We start from the raw sequence: 22,854 nt of genomic DNA on the forward strand, positions 1-22,854 counted from the left end.
TACTGGTCTTCCTTTTCTCAGGGATTGCTGTCTTGAGCTGCCTGTGTCTAATATCTGAAAACAGTTATTTGATGAGATTTGTTCAGTTTTCTAGTTGTTTACTGTGGAAGGGACATTGTTGCAGCTGTTTATCTTTCATGGGCAAAAGCAGAAATCAATACTTTTTTGACCTTTCAAATATCCTGAGGACAGCAATGGCTTTTATGCAGAAAGCGGCAATAGGAGCCTCGTGGTGACTTACTTTGGAAGGACTGACACCAACCTCCACAGAGTTTCAGTTGACTCTCTTCCTTATATGTATGTGACAGAATAACTTTTTCCTGACTTAAATAGAGTCTAAGTTTAATACAAGTCCTTTGAACCTTCCTCAAAGAAGAGAGGTAAATCTCAGAATACAGGCCGTGGCATCTGTACTCCACAGAAGAGAACAAGGAACTGGATGGATTTTTAGGATTGCATTCCCTGTGCCTACCCAAGACATAATTATCCTAGTTATCAGTGAAAGGAGACAGATTTTTATTCTGCAGTCTTTGTGCAGGCATGATACTGGATAATAAGCCCCAGAGATAACTTCACAATGTGCAGTTGGACAAATTTCAGGACACATTTTATCTGTCCCAATGGATGCAATCATGACTTTAGCGAAGATTCATCCCAAGGGTCTGAACTGATGGAAAGTAATTTCTGAAACCAGGAAAAATATGACATCCTACAGAAGAAAACTTATTATGACTTATTAACCTTACAAGGGTGAACATGATTTATATCTAATTTGAGTTCCTTCATAGTTTTGTTTGTAAATATTATGTGGAAATAAACATAGTTCGTAAATACATCCTGCTTCATTAGTAACACTACCAAAGTCATGAGTTGGTGGCAATGTATGTATGAAATATGACTAGTTTGAACACGGTTTGATGCAAAGGGCACCCAGAGCCTGGCTTTGCACACTGGTTCTGTCACTACTCATCTGGGTGACAACTGACATATGTCACTCTCTGCACCTCAGATTCTTTATCTGCAAAATGACTTAGTTGACTAGATCAACAGTTTGCAAATGCTCAGAGGATGGAAGTAGGCAGTGGCTCAAGTCATTGAAGTTGGTAGTGGGCTCCTTTAAATAGGGCAGCTTGAAATTGTCCATGTCCATGCAGCAGTCAGTTGCAGTGAGGTGTTCTCACAAGTTGGTTCATCACTAGGCTCAAAGCCTGTGGTTACTAATATGTAACCTCTGAGGACTGCTTTATCTACATCCCTTAATTTTGGTTTATTGTGCTTTTGTTTTCTTTTATCTCAGAATATTTTCTAATTATCCTTGCGATTTCTTCTTGACCTATTGGTTAGTTAGGAGTCCATTGTTTAATTTCCATGTATTTGTGAATTGCCTAATCTTTCTGTTATTGATTTCTTACTTAGTTTTCATTGTGGTCCTACTTTATATAATTTCAATCCTTTTATATATATTAAAGGTTTTTTTGTTATGCAAACTAACATATGGCCAGTCTTTGAGAATGTTCTGCATGTACTTGAGAAGATTATGTATCCTGTTGTTGGTGGGCCTCTATTGTATATTATTTATAATTTTTGAGTAATATAGTATGTAATAAAATTTTTACTAATCTACAAGTTGAATTTTTTATAGAATCACTTTTTTTAAGATGATTTTTTTTTATGCAGATGGTGTTTTACAACAACATTGAGAGGAAGGTTAGAGATTTCCCAAATACCCTTGTATCCACACAGGCATAGCCTCCCCATTATCAACACCATTCACCAGAATGGTACATTTTTTATCAGGGATGAACTTATATTGACACATCATAATCACTCAAAGTCCGTCATTTACCTTATGGTTTACTCTTGGTGTAGTACATTCTGTGAGTTTAGACAACTGTATAATAACATATATCCATCATTATGGTATCATACAGAGTATTTTTACTACACTAAAATTCCTCTGTACTCTGCCTGTTCACCCCACCCCAGCCTGAGAACCACTGATCTTTTTACTCTCTAAAATTTTGCCTTTTCCAGAGTATCATGTGGTTAAAATTATGTGGCCTTTTCAGATTGGCTTCTTTTACTTAGTAATACGAATTTGATTCCTTCATAACTTTTCATGGCTTCATAGCTCATTTCCTTTTAGCATCAAATAATATTCCATTTCCTGGATATACCACAGTGTATTTGTGTTTTCACCTATTGAAGGTTATCTTGTTGCTTGCAAGTTTTAGCAATTAGGGATAAAGCTGCTATAAACATCTGTGTACAGGTTTTTGTGTGGACATTAATTTTCAGCTCTTTTGAATAAATACCATGGAGCATGATTGCTGGATCGTATAGTAAGAGGAGTTGTTGCTCCACACTCCTGACAGCATTTGGGGTTGTCAGTGTCCAAATGTTGCCCATTCTAATGGGTGTGCAGTGGCATCTCATTGTTTTAATTTGCATTTCCCTATTGACATGTGATGTGTGGAGCATCTTTTAAATATGCTTACTTGCCACCTGTATATCTTCTTTGTTGAGGTATCTGTTGAGATCTTTTCCTCATTTTAAAAATCTGGTTGTTTTCTTATGGTTGAGTTTTAAGAGTTTTTTGTATATTTTGGATGATTCCTTTATCAGGTGTGTGTTTTGCAAATATTTTCTCCCTGTCTGTGACAGTTTTCTAATTCTCTTGATACTGTCTTTCACACAGCAGAAGCTTAGTTTTAATGAAGCCCAGCTTATCAGTTTTTCTTTCATGGATTGTGTCTTGATGTTGTATCAAAAAAGTCATCACCATACCCGAGGTCATATAGGTTTTCTAGGTTTTCTCCTTTGTTATCTCCTAGTTTTACAGTTTTGTTTTTTGTGCTTAAGTCTATGATTCATTTTCAGTTAATTTTTGTGAAGCATGTGAGATCCGTTTCTAGATTCATTTTTTTGCCTGTAGATATCCAGTTGTTCTCGTACATTTATTGTCTTTATTCCATTGTATTGCTTTTGCTTCTTTATCAAAGGTCAGCTGACTATATTTGAAGGAGTCTATTTCTGAGCTCTCTGTTCCACTGATCTATTTGTCTATTCTCTTTCCAATACCACACTTTCTTAGTTACTGTAGCTTAATAGTAAGTCTTGACGGTATGTAGCATCAGTCTTCCAACTCTGTTCTTCTCTTTCAATATTGTTTTGACTGTTCTGGGTCCTTTGACTCTCCATATAAACTTTAGAATCAGTTTGTTGATACCTATAAATTAACTTTCTAGGATTTTGATTGGAATTGCACTGAATCTATGGATCAAGTTGGGAAGAACTAACATCTTGATGATATTGAATCTTCTTATTCATGAACATGGAATATTTTTCCATTTATTTAGTTCTTCGAGTTTGTTCTTTAGAATTTTGTGGCTTTCCTCATATGGGTCTTGTATATATTTTGTTAGATATATAACTAAATATTTCTTTTGGTGTGTGATAATGTAAATGGTATTGTTTGTAACTTCAAGTTCTATGGGTTCATTGTTGATATATAAGAAAGCAATTGACTTGTGTATTTTAACCTTGTATCCTGCAACCTTGCTGCAATCACTTAGGAGTACCAAGAGTTTATTTGTTTATTCATTCAGATTTTCTACATAGATAATCATGTCATTGGTGAACAGAGACAGTTTTATGTCTTTCTTCCCAATCTGTATACCTTTTATTTACTTTTCTTGCCTTACTGCGTTAGCAAGATCTTCCAGCTGATGTTGAAAAGCTGCTGTGGGAGGGAACATTGTCGCATTGTACCACATTTTAGTGAAAAAGCTTTGAGTTTCTCTTCACAAAGTATGATGTTAGCTGTTTAGTGTTTTGTAGACCATTTTTACCAAGTTGAGAAAGTTCCTCTGTATTCCTAGTTTACTGAGAGATTTTATCATGAATGACTATTGGGTTTTATCAAATGCTTTTTATGCATCTATTGATATGATCATGTGAGTTTTCTTTTTTAGTCTTTTGATGTGATGAATTATATTAATTTATTTTTGAATATTAAATCAGCCTTCCATACCTAGGATAAATTCCACTTGGTCATGGTGTACAAAAATGAATTTTTCAACCTTAGTTTTAAATCTTTTTTGGATAACAAGAAGAAATTATAAATGACTATGAAAATTCATGTTTTGAAAGATCATGTGAAGGAGGGTTATGCGTTAAACTTCTCAGAAAGCACTGGACCAGACAGTTTCTGAGTCTTCATGTGGGTATATATGTAGGGCCAGTTTTTGGTCCAGCAGAAAATCAGCCTGTTATCAAGAAGGAGAAAGGAAGATGAGCAATAAACAAAATTGTAGTCATTTTTGCTCTCTTAGAAAAAGTAAGATATAAAATGATTCATTCACAGAAATTCTTCCAGTTCCTATTCTGTGTGGATTTTTGCATTTGACATTTATGGTTATATGAAATATTTTTATCTATTATTTAGAATGTGATGTTGGTCTTCTCAAATGCAAGTTCTGCTGTCAAGAACAAATTGCCTAATTCTGACTCCAGCTAAATTTAGAATTAGACCTAACATGTGGGTAGTATAGGACAGAAAAGGAACAAACAAGCCAGGGATCAGAAACCCTGGTAGTACATTTACTTCTGCTGCTCATCATTCTGTGACTCTAGTTTGCAATTAAGTAAGCTGCTCTATGACTTAGTTTCCTGTTTTGCTGTGTTGGGAAAATACCACCTGGTATGTCCGGGAGATAGATGACTTTTTCACCTAGATTTCTTTATATTACATGTAGGAAGTTTCATGATGGATTTTCAAGGCAAAATCATTTCCTGATTCCATATTTCACCTTCTTTAATGTGTGTTTACAGATTTTCCCCTTAATTTTCATTTTTTAACATAGGGACATCTCTATTTTCTGTAACCACACCTTTTCAGTATTAATCATCTAAGTCTGGTATCCTTTAAAACCAGTAGAAGTTCAAGAGTCATAGCAAGAAAATAGAGAGAGAAGAAGAAATTTAAGTCCAAGTGTTTTCCTTAGTATGTTATATTCTTTTAAGTACTGATCCTCTTATAAACCCGTACAAGTTTCAGGAGAGATTAGAAGAAGAAAAACTTATCTTTGGTAACTGCCTTTTCATCTTTTGTTTTTCCTTTCCTTCTTTTCCTCCAAAAATCTGGTATATTGGGATGGTGCTTTGCTGACCTAGGACCAGAAATATGTTCATTGATCCATTCATTTGTCCATTCATGAAGTATTTATTGAGCATCTACTTGGTGCTAAGCTTATATTAGGATCCTAAGATCTTACAGCAAATAAAACAGTCTTCCAAGAACCTTACATTTTCTGGGAGAATACAGATAATAAATGCATATATATTATGTCAGGTATTACTCAGCAGTGAAAAAAAAATGAAGCAGGGCAAGGAGTTTCAAGAAAAGCATCAGTGGATTGAAGTGTCATTTTATACAGGGTTGTCAGGGAAGGGTCCTCTGATAAGGTGGTATTAGAGAGGATGTGTGAAAAAAGTCAAGAAGTGAGCCATTAAAAAAAAAATATAATAAAAAATAATAAAAAAAAAAGAAGTGAGCCATGAAGATTCCTGTGGAAAGAATATTCCAGGTAAAGGGAGTAGCAAGTATAAAGCCTGAGTTAGTTAGAAGCTTGACATGTGCAAGCACTAACAAAGAGTGTGGTGTGGCTGGAGTAAAGTGAGAGAAGGGGAAAGAGTGGGAGACACAGCAGAGAGACAGTAGATGGCCAAATGATGGGGGGTGTGGAGGCCATTGTATGAACTTTGGCTCGTTTACTGACTGTGGTGGGAAGTCATTGGTGAGTTTTGAACAGTGCAGTGACATATCTGATATAATTTAAGTAGCTCACTTGGCTGTAATGTAGAGATTAGATTGTAGGGAGCATGGTACTCAGTAGTGCCATAGCACCATTCAACTAACAGTAGGACTGCACTTCCTGGCCCTGCTGCAGATGGAGCCATTTGGCTAATATTGACCAATGTATTGAGAATAATATGAACATGATTCACTTTTAGATTGGACAATCTGATTTCTTTGTGTGAAACGCTGTAATTTTGCTTTTCCACAGCAACTGACAAGAATGTAGAGAGTGACTGCTGTATCATCAAGAGTCAACATGGAGAGGAGCCCCTGGTAGACCTGCAATGGACATAAACTGTGAGTAAGAAACGAACCATACTGTTTGAAACCACTGAGCATTTAAATTTAAGGTGCTTAATTGGTAACTCAAAGTAGGATGCTGCTATAACAAAAAAGATAAAATGTTGTCTTAGGGATGGGTGTAAACAGCAAGGCTATTATCAGAATCTGGAAGTATGGTATTCTATGGTTTGCAATGGCCAGTTATTTGGTAAAATCTTTGATAACAAGGAAGGCAGATCAGCTGACTAATGAGTGTGTGGCCCTAGGGAAAAACATTGGAAAACTAAGTATTAGTAGTCTGTGTTGACTGATGTTGGCTACTTTTCATAAAATATTACACAAAGAGTTGACCTTTGAAAAGAATATCCTGATTTGTAATTGTGAATGAAAGGGATTAGAGAGTGTTCATAAACTTGGCAGTATGTGGAGTTGAAAGGCACTTACTCTCGACAGCATATAGTAAAAGATAAAATTTAGAAATGTTTTGAGAGATAAAATTCAATTAAAGTTAAGATATGTAGCAGTAATCAAATCAAGACAATAGCTGTCCCATTCACTGGTAAACATCTAAGTGAATTAAGTGATGACTAGTGAATGATTTCAATTGGACAAACAACGTAGGAAAAAAAAAAGACTGAACTTACAGCTCTTCCATAGAAGCTAATGAACCCAGCATGATCACCATGCAGACTGAAGGTAAGTGGTTGAAAAAAGCAAAGAAATACAGCAAATTAAAGAGGCTATCAAGAAAAAGGAATGTGGGTGAGGCGTCTGAGTCATGAACTGACTACCATCAAACAGGTAAGAAGTCTACTAAGCTTTTAAGACTGTTGTACTGTCAAAGAAATCATGCACTAGGTAATGTCTCAGACTATTGGAGACCATGACCTATGAGCCCCTAACATCGTACAGGTAGGAAATAATATAAAACCTCCTTTGTCACTAAGGTTACCAGTGTCTATTTCAGATGTGGCCAAGTTGAAACCTGAAAAATGTAGCTCCTTCCAGAAAGTGGAGTCACAAACTTCACAAGGTTATTTTAAAGATTCACAAACTTCACAAGTTTCTTTTCCCATGTCCTCCTCCTCCACCACCTCCTCCTCCTCCCTCTTCTCCTTCCTTTGCTTATTTGTCCTCAGTAGGACCAGAGCCTGGTTATGAAATCTGATTTGCTTGACTGGAGCTGAGATTTTGAAGTATTTGTTGCCAGTTCTTTGCCCTTGGGGTAGGTGCCAGGGAATGGCTGAGGATTTAGGTCTCAAGTCACCATTATCAGCTTATGAGAAGATCAGTCTTATCTCTAACCCATGTTTCTCAAACATTAGCTATATATTAGGATTACCTGGACCATTGAAAATAAAATGCTGATGCTTGAGTCCTCACATGTTATTGTGACCCTCTGGCTTCTGGAATTCAGGTTCTTGATAGTTTTAGCTCTCTGATCCTACTTGTTTTGATATTCCTCCTTGTTGTAAATGACAGATTCCCATATAGGTCCCTTCTTGGGTCCTGACAAGAAGGGGATGGGTGATTTTGGACAACTGACCTGCAGAAGTGTTGAAAGTTTTTGTCAATTGTCTCATCTCAAATATTTGATAAATTTTGTTGGACAACAGAGCAAAACTGTAGGAAATGAGCCAAATATGCCTCATTTTTGTTGAAATAAGTTTGAAGGTTTTTTTTTTTCGTCAAATATATGTTGCAAGCAAACAATCAAATCCCTTTGGTCTATTATATTATATGCATTTTCACATCTGCTTTGGATAACATCTGCTCACTTTGTTATGAACTTGAAAATTGACTAAGTAGTAATCAAATGTCAAGGTGGTTCCCCGTTCTCTTGTCAATTTCATAATATTAACATTTACCATATTTCTTCAAACTTACTTGCTCTGCATCTGGAGAGCATAGACTGTTCTTTCCCGCTAGGCTGCTGCCGCCACTTGCCTATGTGATTTGATTCTGTGTGTATAACTCTCTCATAGCTACAACCCCAATTGTGTTACTAAAAGTCCCTAGATTATTTTTCTCCCAAGTCCTTCAAAGGACAGAATGTTTCATACATACATATTTTATCATCACTTTATCACTTTGCTTTTTGGTCACTCCTTAGTGCAGTCAGCACTTATTGAGTGCTTGCTGTACACAAGGGATATGTGCTGGGTATTGGAGGCATGTGAAGATAAGAAAAATGGAGTCAAGGATTAGAAGCAAATTTCAGTCTGAGAAGGCAAAGGCTGTGTGCATGGTTAACACAACACAGATGTTTGTTATGTACTTTGATAGTAATGCAGACAGAATGCAAAAAGTTGAAAGTAGCTAGCTCAGTACTGGTATGCTGGCATTTGAGATACTCTAAATCTCCAGTTGTAGAGTAGAGACACTAATCAGAATCGATAGTTTTCCATCTCACTTGCCTATTTACGTACTTCATATGTTCATGAAGGATTGTATTCCCCCAGAGCAAATCTATAAAGAAAAACAATGTTTAGGTATCTCTTTTTGCTTGACCTATGTGCCTATCCTTCTAATGGGTATATGCCCTCAACTCTACAGTAGATTCTATGGGTACCAAGCATTTTGACATGGTTACTTAGCTTCACAATTTTAGTCCAATCCAAGCCTCACAACACTGGATATGAAAGGTGTTATTCTTCTTGGGGGGAAAAAACTAGGTAGAAAGATCAGACAGTTTAAATGGGTTTTGTAATATCAAGGATATGGCCAAGCCATGTTTTGAACACTAATGTTCAATGGCCACATCATAGGTGCCACATGAATAAATGAACTATTATGAGAGCAATAAAGAGAAATCCGTCTCACCACTGTGCTCAGTGCTGCTCCTGTACTCAACTTTGATGTGTTAAATAACTCTAGGGGGCGTATTCACAAGGAACGCAATGAGAATGATGCTCCTGTGCCGAGGTGCACCCTGACCTGTCCACACACAGAACAAATGGAGCAATGGAGAGTGAATAAATCAACTCTAGACTAGTTATTGGTATATATTTTAACTCCATGGAGTATTGGATAAAAAGTAAGATGTCTCTTGGTAACCTTCCAATCATAAATACTCAAAATTCGCATCTCCATTATTTGTAAAGATGTGTTATGAATGGATGGATATGTGTACTTTTATAGTTAGAAGATGTGTGTGTGTACATATATATGGGTGTATATCTGGATTATCTATCTCTTAAAACGAAGTTATATATTCAGAGGCAAAGAGTATATTTACCTTATTTCACATGATATAATGTTTAGTCAAAATTTTCCCTGCTACATATTGGTTTGAATTCTGAGGCTGCCTATGAATCTTGAAATGGAGGGGAAAATGGCTTATCCCACTTACATGTTTTCTTGAAATTTGACTTCCTCTCGGACTGAGGAAATCTATGTACTCTCATTAAAGTGTTTGATTCATGTTCTGCTCTGATACTGTGTGTGTGATGGCTGAATTCTTGAAAAAGTATGAGCATATGAAAGGCTAAAGCTTTGCTCCTGACTGGGCAAAGCCTACTGTACGTCAACACCAGAGTAATTGTATGCAACGAGATTCTATTTTTGTAACTTGCATTCAGGTATGAAATGATAGTTACAGAAACCTTTATTCTTTGTTCACCTGATGTTTTTTGTACTAACAAGTTCAGTTTGTAGAAGGCTGGTGTTTTCTCTTGCAGAATTAGAGTAAAGTCAGATGAGCAAAGGCTTTGAACCTGTCTCACCTTTCATTGTATGTTAGAAATCTTGCTTTCTTTCTGTAGGGTGAATGGCTGAACTTTTGCATCCCCCTTGGATAGGGAAATCAGACCCCTGATAGTAAAATTTAGATAACCTAGATGCTGTTATGACTTCCTGACCAATTTGGCATCAGAAAATCATGAGTACTGTAAAGAAACTTAGAATTTGAAGAAGAAATTAGTGAAAAGATAGACTTGAAAACATATTTTCTGATCTCCCTTGTCCGTAAGCTGGGAAAAATCGATCACTTTTTAATGGATATGTTGAGAAGCAGTGAGAACTGGAAGAAATTAGAAAAGATTAGAATGCCAGGTCTTTGTAAAGTTCATCCCTCTGTCTGCCTTGGGCTCATATATTTACAGTATTCAGTGGACAGTGGATGCCATGGGGTCATGTGGAATGTGACCACAGATACAAGAGTTTTCATGGACTAACTGATGTGTTGTTCAAAAATTATTTATTTCCTCTTAAGGTCCTCCCTGCCTTTGGCTTCTTCCTTATTGGTTCTCATTTGTTTGAGAGTTGGCTCCGGTACTGTTCTACTCAATCATGTAGAGATGTCCTAGAGAGCAGCTTTCTATCCAGAGACTACAATTCCCAGTACTCCTTGCATTTAGGGGTGGACACATGAGTAGCTTTTCTCAGTGTAATGAGAACAGAATTGGGTTCTGTTACTTTTGGGCCAAGTGTCTTGGCCCAAAATCATAGTACTTGTCTCCTTTCTGCTGATTAGATATGGACAGTTATGAGGGCTCTTGTTTCAAGACAGGAGGAAACTGAATTCTTGAGTTAGACTGAACACCAGCAAGTAGAATCACATACATAGTCTGTTAGAGGAGAAAACGCAAAACAAAACCTGTGTTGTGTTAGCCACTAAATCTGTGGATCTGTTACAGCAGCTAATGTTACCTTAACAAATAAATACATAATAAATATACATAATAAATATTTGAGTTAATATTTTGAGTAGTGGAATTAGGAGTTAGAGTGCCAAGGTACAGTGAGTCAGAGTAGAGAATGTGAGAGCACTGAATTTGGAAATTTAACAATGAAAGAAGTAAAAGTGATAGAATCATGAACAGCTAGAGATGTCTATAGAGAATTGACACCACCCTCCAGTGTCTCCCAACCAAATGTGAAAAAGAATTCCTTCATAGTGTTAATATTTACTCTACTGAAAATCTTCTAATTAATTTTGATTCAGACACCTGTTGCATTGACTTATTTGGCAATCAAACCCAAACATGAGTCTCCATTATAATAGAAGAGTGTCCTTGTTTGAATTTTAGACAAATAACATAATCATTTAAAATTTTAAATGTGCTTAAAGGTGCCAGTAGATTTCTGGTCTTCAAACTAATCCTCCTTGGAAGAAAATGTTTGTTTACACTGGTTCTCAGGAAAGGCACTCTCTAAAAGTTTCAGTATCATGTTACCTGTTTTTAAAGCTTTATTTAAATATACTTTTATTGTATATTAAATATACTTTTTAATAAAATATACACTTTTATTGTAAATATGCTTTTATTAAATATACTTTTATACCAAACATTAAATGTATTGATGGATATCTATAGCAACTGCTGGGGTCAAAGACACACTAAGACGTCTTCCCCAAGAGACAAAATGTCTATGAAGTGACATCCCTCTTCAGAGGACCAGTGGAAAAAGAAAGTCAATAGTGATAAATGGAACACATGTCCTGTCTCTAAAGAAAACAGAGCCTCGCTTTGAAGGCTTTAGTTTGGGCCAAGTGCTCAATCTGTTTTCTGAACAAGAACTAAAGAAATAGTGGGTTGGTCTGTTGCTGCAAAAATTATATACTTCTTCCCAAGAGTCTCCCTGATTCTGGTTTTTAAAAGTGAATCTAGTAAATTTTAGACTTGGCTCTCTGACCATTGTTTTCTTATGGTTCTCACTAGAGAACCAAAGTAGAAGAAAAATTAAATCAACTATTTTTGGGGGAAGAGGAGCAAAGTGTTTAAAATGTCCTCTTCTTAATATAAATATATGTATAAACTTCATGTTGAAAATTTGGAAAATAAAGGTAAGCAAAAGAGAAAATAAGTTATATGAGTAATATTTTTCCATGAACATATATAGCTTTCTTTTGGAAAAAATTAGATTCTGCCATAGATATATGGTTATAAATTTTACTTATCTCAAATACATATTATATACACTTCTACTTGCTTTTGAATATTCTTCAGCTCTGGTTGTGTTCAATAATTAGATTGATTAGAAATTTCCAATATAAAACTGCTGTTATGAATATTTAAGTTAGTAAACCTTTCTGTGTATACAGGATTTCTTCTTTAACGTTTATTCCTTAAAGTGACTTCGTGGTTGAAAAGTGATGCTCATTGTATTTCTTTTTTATATTCTGACCAAATGTCTTCCAAAAATAATGTACTAACTTGTTTCCCTCAACTCTTCAACTTTCAATATTATCATTTAAAAAATCTGAAATATATCTTTTATTTTTCTTTACATTTCTTTGCTTACTAGTGTGGAAGTTTCTGGCCATTCTTTCACAAATTGCTCACGCCTTTACCATTTTTGAGGTAATTATCTTCTTTTCTCTCTCCTTCTCTTCTTTCCTTCTTTTTTTAAACCTGTTTTTCGCCAGCTTTTAGGAAAGTATAAGCATTTTTAGCATAGAAGCTTAAATAATTCTGTGAACTTCGATATTACTCCACAGTTGAGACAGATTTTCATCATCCTGTGGTAGACAAAAAAAAAAAAAAGACCCCCAAAATAATTCTCATGTCCTAATCCTTAGAACCTATGAATATTACCTTATATGACAAAAAAAAAATTCTTTTTTGAAAAGGACTTTGTAGATGTGGTTATATTAAGGATCTTGAAAAGGAAAGATTGTTTTAGATGATCAGAATGGGCCCTAATATCTTAATAAGAGGGAGGCATAGGGAGATTTGACGGAAGAGAAACCAGGTGACAGAAAGAGAAGAAAGCAGAGTTAGAGTGGGAAATTCTGTGCCACTGGCTTTGAAGATGGAGGGAAGGGGCTGTGAGCATAGGGATGCTCTGGACACTGGAAAAGGCAAGAAGGGAGATCCACCCTAGAGCCTCTGAGAGAAGATGCCCCTGCTTGATTTTAGCCCTGTAAGATTCATTTCTGACTTCTGGCCCCTTAGAACTGTAAGAGAATACATTTCTTTTTTTCTTTTTTTTTTTTTTCCTTAAGTGGTTGAATTTGTGGTAATTAGTTACAGCAGCCACAGAAAACTAACACCATCCCCAAATCTTCCTTTGTGGACTTTGCAGTCAGTTTGGGGGTGACTGGGTGACACTATAGCTGTCAGACAGCCACTTATCTGTTTTCAGTCCCTATGATTTTTTAAAATAATTTCATGCAATAGCATCATATACTGTAGTATGTAGCATTCTGTGTCTGACTTTTTCAGGGAGTATAGTATTTTTGAGGTTTACCTGTGTTGTATGTGTCAGCAGTTCATTCCTTTCTATTGTCAAGTAGTTTCCGTTGATTGTATAGATGATACATGACATTTTGTTTATCTGTTCACTATTTGATAGGCATTTGGATTGTCTCCAGTTTTGAGCTACCGTGAATAATACTGCTATGAACATCCACATAAACATCTTTTTGTTATTATATGTCTTCATTTTTCTTGGGTAGATACCAGGTTGTATGCTAAGTGTATGTTTAACTTTTAAAGAAATTGCTAAGCTGTTTCCCAAACTGATTGTATGTAAAGCCAGAGGATGGGCTAATTCATTGCCCTCTTTCTCATTGTGAATACAGAGTGGAAAGTCATGTCACTGACTTCCTAGAGACACAATTAGAAAGCTTGACTCCTAGCACTCTGACCACACCAAGGAAGGAGTTGGTGCTTTCTCAAGCATAGTGTAGAGCTGACAGAAAAAGGTTCAAGTGAAGTTTCCTCCATGTCATATTGCTAGTGTACTGTACTCAACTGTTAGTATGTAAGGATTTATTTTCAAAGACTTTTATTGAAGTATTGCTTAACTTGGCACAAAATAGAATACAAAAGAAAGGCTCAACTAAAATATTGGTTCAATAATTCATTATTCTCTGCCCTGTAGAATATAATACAGACATTAAAAAGAATGAACTAGAGCCAGACCACTTAATTTAGAAGGGTAAATATCTTTTATTGTTCCCTCTCCTTCATATCCACATTTAATCAACCACCAATCTGCTCACCCTACTTCTAAACTGTCTCATAAATGCATTCATGTTTCCCCCATGTCCACTGTCCTTTATTTCAAGCTACCATGATCTCTTGCCTGCATTACTCAACATGTTATTAATATCTTAAGTATCTAATCCTGCCCCTCTGAACTGCCTTCTTCACAAAGAAATCAGAAAGATTTTTCTGTGCTGAAAATGATACTGATTCTGTCCAGAGCTTAAACCCTTCAGTGGTTTCTCAGTTACTCCCAAGTAAATAATCAAGTATACTTTTATGAATTCATAACTATAATAGCATATAATTACATGGTCTACTTTTGAAAATCACAAATGAAAAGAACAAATACACCAACAAAAATCAATCATTTATAAATAAAAAAATTGCTCTCCAGAATAATTCTTACAACAAAATGACATCAAAATGATAATTGCATACTATAAAAAAAAATAACACTTAAGTCTTTGTTGCACTCAGAGGGAAAGCCATAGTCTAAGATCCTTTTATTTTAAAACAAGGGAAAATAAAACAGAACATCCGAATGTAAGAAGCTGCAAAAAATAAAAATAAAACACTGAAAAGCATAAAGAATGAATTAGTAAAACTGAAACAGAAGTTAATGATTTAGGAAACAAAAGAACAAGAGTAATTGAAAAGTTAAGTAATTGAGAAGTTAATAAAATAACAACGTCATGGAAGGGAAAAAAATTGAGAAAAGAAAAATAGATTAAAGAGGAGAGAAGATAGGGCCACACGTAAGAAAGACTGAAATATTTCTGAGACAGTATTTTTTAAAGCTTATATTAATAAAATTATCAGTCTTGATAAAATGAGGAATTTTAAGGAAAGCACAAAGTGAACCAAACGGTCTCAACAGCAAGTAAATAAGAGGAACAGACTAATATGAAGATGTTTAGAAAAGTTGGCAATAATTACTCCCCAAAAATGTCCTAGCCCATATGATTTTACAGGTAAGTTCCCCACTCCTTCATAGTGATTCAAAAAAAAAAAAGCTTAATTCTTCTATGTGGAAAATAATGTCATGATTCTGAATTTAACCCATAAAGCTAACATAACCACACCCAAAACACAAACAGTTCAGAAGGCTTATAGAGCAATCAAATCACATGCAAAATTCCTAAATAATATCTATTTAGGTATGTTGATAGAAGAAAAATACACAGTGACCAAGAAGGACTTAATCCAATTATTAAAATTCAACTCATTAATACGAAATAAAAAGGACATATGTTCTCCATCAAAACAATGCCTTTAAAAAAATTCAGCATCTGTTCCTAAAAAAATTCTTAGAAAACATAGAGTATTTCCTTACTCTCATAAAGATTATTTATCTTAAATGAACACTCAACATTGTATTTAACAGTGAAACATCAGAGGTTTTTTCCCTTTAAAAGCTAGAAAGTTGACAAGGATGTTGTCATTTAACATTGTTTTAGAAGTTTTATTATAATAACTTGGAAAACAAATGAGTTTTAATCTTGTGAAAGAAGTGAAAATCAGCATGTGAATTACATGAAGACAATAATTATCAACCTGAAAAAGAAAAACAAAAACAGCTGGAAAATTGTAAGAACTAATAGCGTAATTCAGTAAATTACAAAAATCAGAACAAAACAAACACAAAATCCCATGACATTTTCAGCCTATATATTATCACTAATCAGTGAATATCCTTTGAGAGTCATGTTTTCAGTTATAAGGATAAAGTTTCCATTTATACTAAGATGAGGAAGACTTCAGAGGAAGAAGTTTGGACTGGTGAGAAGGAAAATGTCTGTCTGAATATGTCAAGCTAGAGACACCTGTGAGACTCAAGTGCAGTTGAATTTATCATATATTAATATAGGGTTCATTGGGCTAGAGATACAAGTTGGGAGTTGTTGGAATATAGACAATATTTAAAGCCTTAAGACTTGAATTCACTTCAGGAGTGAATGTAGTGAGAAAAAATTGATGCAAGGAGTAAGCCTTGGAATGCTCCAAAATTTGGAAGTTGTTAAATATGTATAAACCAGCAAAGCAGGCTGGGAGGCTAGTAAGTTTAAAAGTGAACTATGAGTGAGTGCTGTTCTGGAGGTCAAGTAGAATATGCGTTCTAACAACAAGGAAGTAATCTTCTGTAACAAATTCTGCCCAGTGGTAAAGTAAGAAGAGGACTAAGAATTGGCCATTGGACTTGGCAATTTGAGAATTACTCATAATCTTGACAAGGCATTTTGTGAAATGGTATGGATGTAAAGTCTGATTAGACTGGGTTCAGGAAAGAATAGAAGGAAAGAGGGATTTAGACATGCTGAGCACAAAAAGAAAATCTTGGGGAGTTTATAAAGGGAAACAAAAATGGGACATTAGACAAGAATGCAGTCAAGAGCATTTTATTTTTTTTAAAGTTAGAAAATATAACAACATTTTGGTATATAAAAGGAAATAATCCAGGAGTCTATGGAAAATTGATGGTATATGAGAGAAAGGTAGAGTTTTGGAAACTGTATCTTTGAATGAACAAGAGGTTATGGATCCAGCTGGCATATGAGTGGAGTAACTGGCACTGGGAGCAGAGACAGTCCATTCCTAACAACGATAGTGTATAGAGATGCAGAGTCAAGTAGGCTAGCAAATGTGATGGTTAGAATGTGTAGACATGTTCTTCATCTTCTGTTCTAATTATAATTTTGCCTTTTTATTGTTGTCCATTTTTCTGATGTGGTAATAAAAATCCCCAGAGCTTCATGACATACATAGGGGGACTATTTAAGTTTTAGGAAAATGTAAATACTTCCTTAAAGAGTCTCTTCTTTAAATACCTTAGGATATTTCATTGTGAAACTAGTTTAACTAGGTATGCAGTTTTGAACATTTTTTCACTAGGCTTGTGTTCATGTTAATGTATTTATACTTGCTGTTTCTGCGGCATGGCTCATCTTTCTTCTGCATATACACATGGGTGGCTTCCTGTTATTATTTATATCTCTACTTAATTTTGCTTCATCTGCTAAAGCTTGACTGCTCTGCTCAAAAGAATCCTTATCCCCTAGTCATTTTCATTTCTATTCATCTCTATTCTATCTTAATTTTTTCTCCATGGAATTTATCACTTTCTGCAATTATCTTATAAACAGTTTTGTTTGTTTAATTTCTGTCTCTTTCCACAAGTCTATAAGTTCCACCAGGTTAGCAATATTACTGGTCTCATTCACTTGTGCAATCAGCATATTAGTGCTTGTTATGTCTCCAGCAATTACGATTTGTTGAAAAATGATTGGGAAGTGGTGATGTAAAAACACTAAAATGATGACATACATCATACATTTAATTATTTTTAGGAGTTCTTCAACATATGAAAGAATTAAATTATAATCTTCCTGAAAGAATTGTATAGAAAAATGTTGGAGACCCACTGAGGGCAGGGTTCACTTTGTTTTGCTTTGTACCTTCCACATTGACTGATGCAGTGTTTGGTAAATGAAAGCATTGTGGTGAATACTCACTGAATGAATTCATGCATAAAATGATAGATTAATGAAATTTGCTAAAACTAAGGCATACTTTAATGTTTGTTACCTTGTTTCTCCTAAACCAATGTTTTACCGTGAGTACTACTTTAAAAAAACAAAGCACATGTGACTAAATATGCCTGTTTTTTAAAGCAACTGTGGGCCTTAAAGACATTAGTATCCCCTCCTAGGTACCAACTAGAGAGTTAAGAAATATATAATTAGCTTTATAGTAAGCTGATTATAGGCACCACCAGTGTGGAGCAACAAATCATCTTATCATCTGGAATATTGCATGAGACTCAAAGAGAAAAACAGTATTTATTATATTAAAAAGTTACATTGCCCATTTAGTATAAAAGAAGTACATAAAATTGGTTATGTTACAGGGAAAAATGCTTAGACAGAATTATTTTCAGATGAATTTTGCTTTTATGTGTTAGTATCCTACTGAAGTTTTTAGGGTAGAAAACACAGTATGATTACTGGCAGGTGTTCATTGAAATATTTTAGTATAAGTAGTACCTAGAAAACTTAAGACTGCCTCATCTCAGCAAACCCTGTGTGCAGAAAACACAGAAGGTCTTGGATTAGTCAAGCTCAGCTTCTTAGCCTACTTACAATGTGGAGTTTGGCATTGTGACTTTTAGATGGGTAATTTTTAAATTCCTTAAGAGGCCAACATTGAAGGTCAGTGTTAAGTATATTGACTTTATATAAACTCACTATGTATCTCCGTTATTAACTTGTTAATTAATTGGTTTAACATTATAGATTTAACATTATGAGAGTCAAATAATCCTAAGCATTAAAGATAAGTAAGATGTCATAAAACCTGTCCTTCCTGAACATGTAATGGGGCCAACAGTCTGAAGTGAATATAAGAAAGAAGAAAGCTGAGGTGCAAGAGGGATGTTTCTTAAATTTTAATGAGCATATGAGTCACCTGGAGGGAGGAAGGAGACAGTCTTGTTAAAATGATTATTGAATTGAATGACATTGAATTAAATAGGTCCAGTTTGGGGTCAGAGCTTCTGCGTTTTTAACAAGTTCCCAGTTGATGCTCCTGATTCTTAGATAACACCATAGGAAGGAGACAGTGTAAAACAAGGGAAAGTCTTTGATTTTCTGAACCTTTCAGTGATTTGAACAGACAAAAGCAAGGCATATATACACTGAAATGCTAAAAAGCCTTGTATGCACAGGTGAGGGTACTCTGACCTGTACCTCCAAGCCCTGGAGGTTATTACCATATGCAAATAGCCTTTTGATTACCCTTCACACCTATAGATCTGCCCACCCTTGAGAGAGCCAGTCTGGGGAGAGTGCCCACTCAGGCCCTGGAGGCATGCTTGAAGCCACTTGGGAAAAGAATTCTAGGTTCTTCAAGATATAAGTTGCCTCCAATGCAGGAAAGTGTGAGAGATCATAGATCCAGGTAAAATAGAGTCTACAGGCATAGAATTGGGTTCAGAATGTGAAAGGACTCAAGTCCTCATAGATACTTGTGCACGTATGTGTGAGTGGAATGAAGGAGTTGGGGGCAGGTTCCCCTGAACGAGGGTAGAGTGCAAGGGTAGAGAGTAGGGCCCTGTGTTGCATATTCTCAACTCTATACTATGCATGTGTTCCAAGGACTCTCTGGTATATGACAGAATGAGGGCCCATAACAAAATAAGGAATAAAATATCAGTTAATCTGGAGTTCCTGTGATTTAGCTGTAGAATTATCAATCTCATTATGTTTCTTCACTCTTCAGTCAATGGCTAGCCATTCCACTGGAAAGAAGACATGTCATTGGGTGATCTCCTAATAGTCTATTGCCATTTAATAATTACTTTTGTTATCTCTACTTCCTGTTCTCATTTTCTCTGTTATCCTCAAGAAAAGATAAGTAAAATAAAGATACAAATTAGATTTTAAGCCAGGTCATACATGACAGTAGAACTCTTACCCACAACCTCAGTAGTAATCAGCTCAAGAAGCCAAATTATGATCTCTGTAGCAATCAGCCCAGAATGGTCCAAACTTAGTTAATGACTACCAACTTCTCTATTTTTTGCCCTCAGTTCCAAATTAGAAACCAATGAGAGACAGACAAAAATCCTTCTGAAACTGATTATGTAAGACATCTTACATCCACTCAGCCCACCTACAGCTCCTCCATTCCAACACAAAGAGCACAAGCATCACTCATGACTAGCTCTTGCTAGCTCTCATGGGGTCATCTACATCTAAATCCTCTTGTCCTCTAGGAAAAACTCCTGCTTCTTGGATGTATTCTCATTACATCTTAATTCTTGTGCCTTTCTCTTAAAGTGGCATAACTTCACCAAGGATGATTTGAGCCTTCAGTGTCTGTTCTGGGGAAAGACTGACTGGAACAAAATTGCTCACTTGAGAATCATCTTAGATAATAAAAGAAATAAGGACAGTGGGGTTTTTTTTTTGGTTGGTTTTTGTTTTTGTTTTTTTTGGTATGTAAGGGCTGACAAAATTCTGATTCAAAAATTGTTTCACTGAAAGGTTCTTTGGCCAAATCTAATGAGCAATTTGACAAACTTTGACAATAACAAATTAGACTTATTTCCCTCATAAATCTTTACTCTCCTTGTCCACCATTTGACTCCCTGTATCTGGCTCTCCTGTTCCCCTTTGTCCTCTGAATATTCTTCCACATGCCCGTTGACAACTTCCTTCTCTTCCTCTTGTCCAGACCTTCTGTCTACCTTTTCCCAGTGACTCTCCTAAAACCCAAGAATACCAGTTGCCTCTAATGATATATCCCTCCCATAAGCTAGGTCTACAGGCAACTGTAGAAGTCAAATATTAAACCTATGTTAAGTTTAAGGCTATCATTAAACCCAGAGAAGACCAGAAACTATTTATAGGAGAATGTAGAATTATTTTGAATGCATAGGATCCAGGGTTGCCTGACCTATATTAACTTGTATACATAATGGTTAGAACCTCAAATGCTAAATCTTGACTGGTAATAGATGATTGAACAGATCCAAAAAGGGACCTTCTTTCTCACAAGGGAAAGACTCTTCTTTCTGCAATAAACCTGAGGGTAAAAAAAGGCCCTCAAAGTAGGGAAACATCCTAAAAGCCATATTGAAACATTCCCAATAAAAATCAATGGGACTCTAATTCAATTATACAAATAGAGGAAAAAATGAAATTAGAATGGGAAAATCCCCTTTATTTGAATTACAAGGTATTGTAAAACCTGGCAGAACATTTGGAAATTGTTTTTGAAGAATAACAAAATAGGACTCAAAATAAACTTATAATTCTGTGGATCAAGAGCTATTGGCATATTTCCCAACAGACCACCTATTGACAAGAACACTTGTAGATATTTTAGACAGAAGGGATATTTTGAACAAAATGTTCTGTTTTACAAAAGGTAAGCCAAGACAAAGAAGAATCTCTCAACTCCGCTCAAAGAGAATGCTCCAAGAAAAGAAAAAGCATTCAGTATCCTGCCTTACCTTTGAACATTGAAGGCTTAACTATAAATATATATGGCCAACGTCATCAATTCCTGGTAGATATGGGCATTGCTGTTTTTACATTAAACTGTTATTTTTAATCAGCTTCTTCCTTCAAGTGAACATAGGACCCAGGTGCCAGGTATTTACAATAATTTACAGATTTTTCACTGTTTTAGCCCTTAAATGTAACTCTTTGGCCTTTGACTAAATAGCATTACTTCCTGCTCCATGATACCACCCCTGAAAATTTAATAGGGAGAGATTTACTTTGCAAATGGAATCGTAATACCAAATTCACACAAGAGGGACTACTTCTTGAGATTCCAGAGGACTCCAATATTCAGAATCAGGTTGTGTCTAATCTGCAGGTATCATTCTGTTTTTCATTGTGCTTGATGCAAATGCCAGCTAAGGGTCTTGACTTCATACCAGACACTCAATGTACACTCAATGGGCTAAAAATTCCACTGACATAGGAAAAATAAATGGATCAGGACATATTAAATTTCAGATAGGTCCTACCAAACTGTTATACAAACTTTCCCAATATTCCTTGAAACCAGAAACAAAAAAAAAAGGACTTAAACCTATAGTTGCAGGCTTTATATCCCAAGATCTTCTTAGACTCTGCTCTAGCCCTTGTAACACTACTATCTTGCCAGTAAAGAAACCAAATGGATGAGGATGACATGTTAAAGATCTCAGAGTATTAACCAGTTACATCTCTCTTCCCAGTAGTACCTAACCTAAATACCATCTGGGCATCAATTCTGCTCAAAGCCACGTATTTCACCATAGTAGAATTTTCCTCTGTTCTTTTCAGTGTGACCCTAGCCCAAGACAGTCAGTATGTGTAGCAAACATTGATAAATGTGGGAAGTTATGCTCCAAGGGTCACCACAGCCTCTTCTATTTTTCCTAAGTCCTCTGTTCAAGACTTAGAAGGTCTAAATTTCTTGGGTGACTCAGTTCTGATACAATATGTAGATGGTTTGTTCAAAGAACAAATACTTAGTTTAGAGAACAAAGCAGCTTGTGAAAAAGATTCCATTTACTTGCTCTCAGCCTTAGAGACAATAAAATGGACATAAAGTTTCAAAAGATAACTAACAAATATCCCAAAGCACATTCCATTGTTTATAGTATGATTTAACTAAGGAAGGAAAAACATCCTGAGAATGGACTAAAGATTATCCAAACATAGTGTAGACCCCTCATAAACTGATAACCAAGAGAATTTCTAGGCTGGACATTGCAGGCAATGGGTGTCAAGTTTTTCTGAGATTTGAAACCTCTTTATGAATTAACTAATTCATCAGTAAGAGGTCTTCTTCTCAGGGAGCCCAAACGTGAACAGGTCTTTCCTACCTTTTGTCTATTGGTGCATGTGCATTTTGGGCAGTCCTTGGGATTTTAGCTGAACATCATGGGAACCATTAAAAATCCATCACTTAAAATAGCTTTATGCTTGACTTGGTTGCGAGACATCAACCTTGTCTTAGAGTATCTGTTGATGCTTTTGCTGAACTAGTTCTAGGTAACCCACTTGACCTCATGGTTCCTCACACATAGTAGTTTCATTATTGATTGAGAACACACCATAATTTTCAGCAACTCAATTAGCCTCTTGAGATCCTGTTACCTTCTCCTTCTCACATTATTATTCACTGTTGCAGTATCCTTAATCCTGCCTCTCTCCACTCTCCTGCCCCTACAACAAAAAAGGAACCTCATAGTTGTCATAGATAGGGAACTTTCTG

This window comes from Camelus ferus, chromosome 4, assembly GCF_009834535.1.
Source record: "Camelus ferus isolate YT-003-E chromosome 4, BCGSAC_Cfer_1.0, whole genome shotgun sequence".
Lineage (NCBI taxonomy): Eukaryota > Metazoa > Chordata > Mammalia > Artiodactyla > Camelidae > Camelus > Camelus ferus.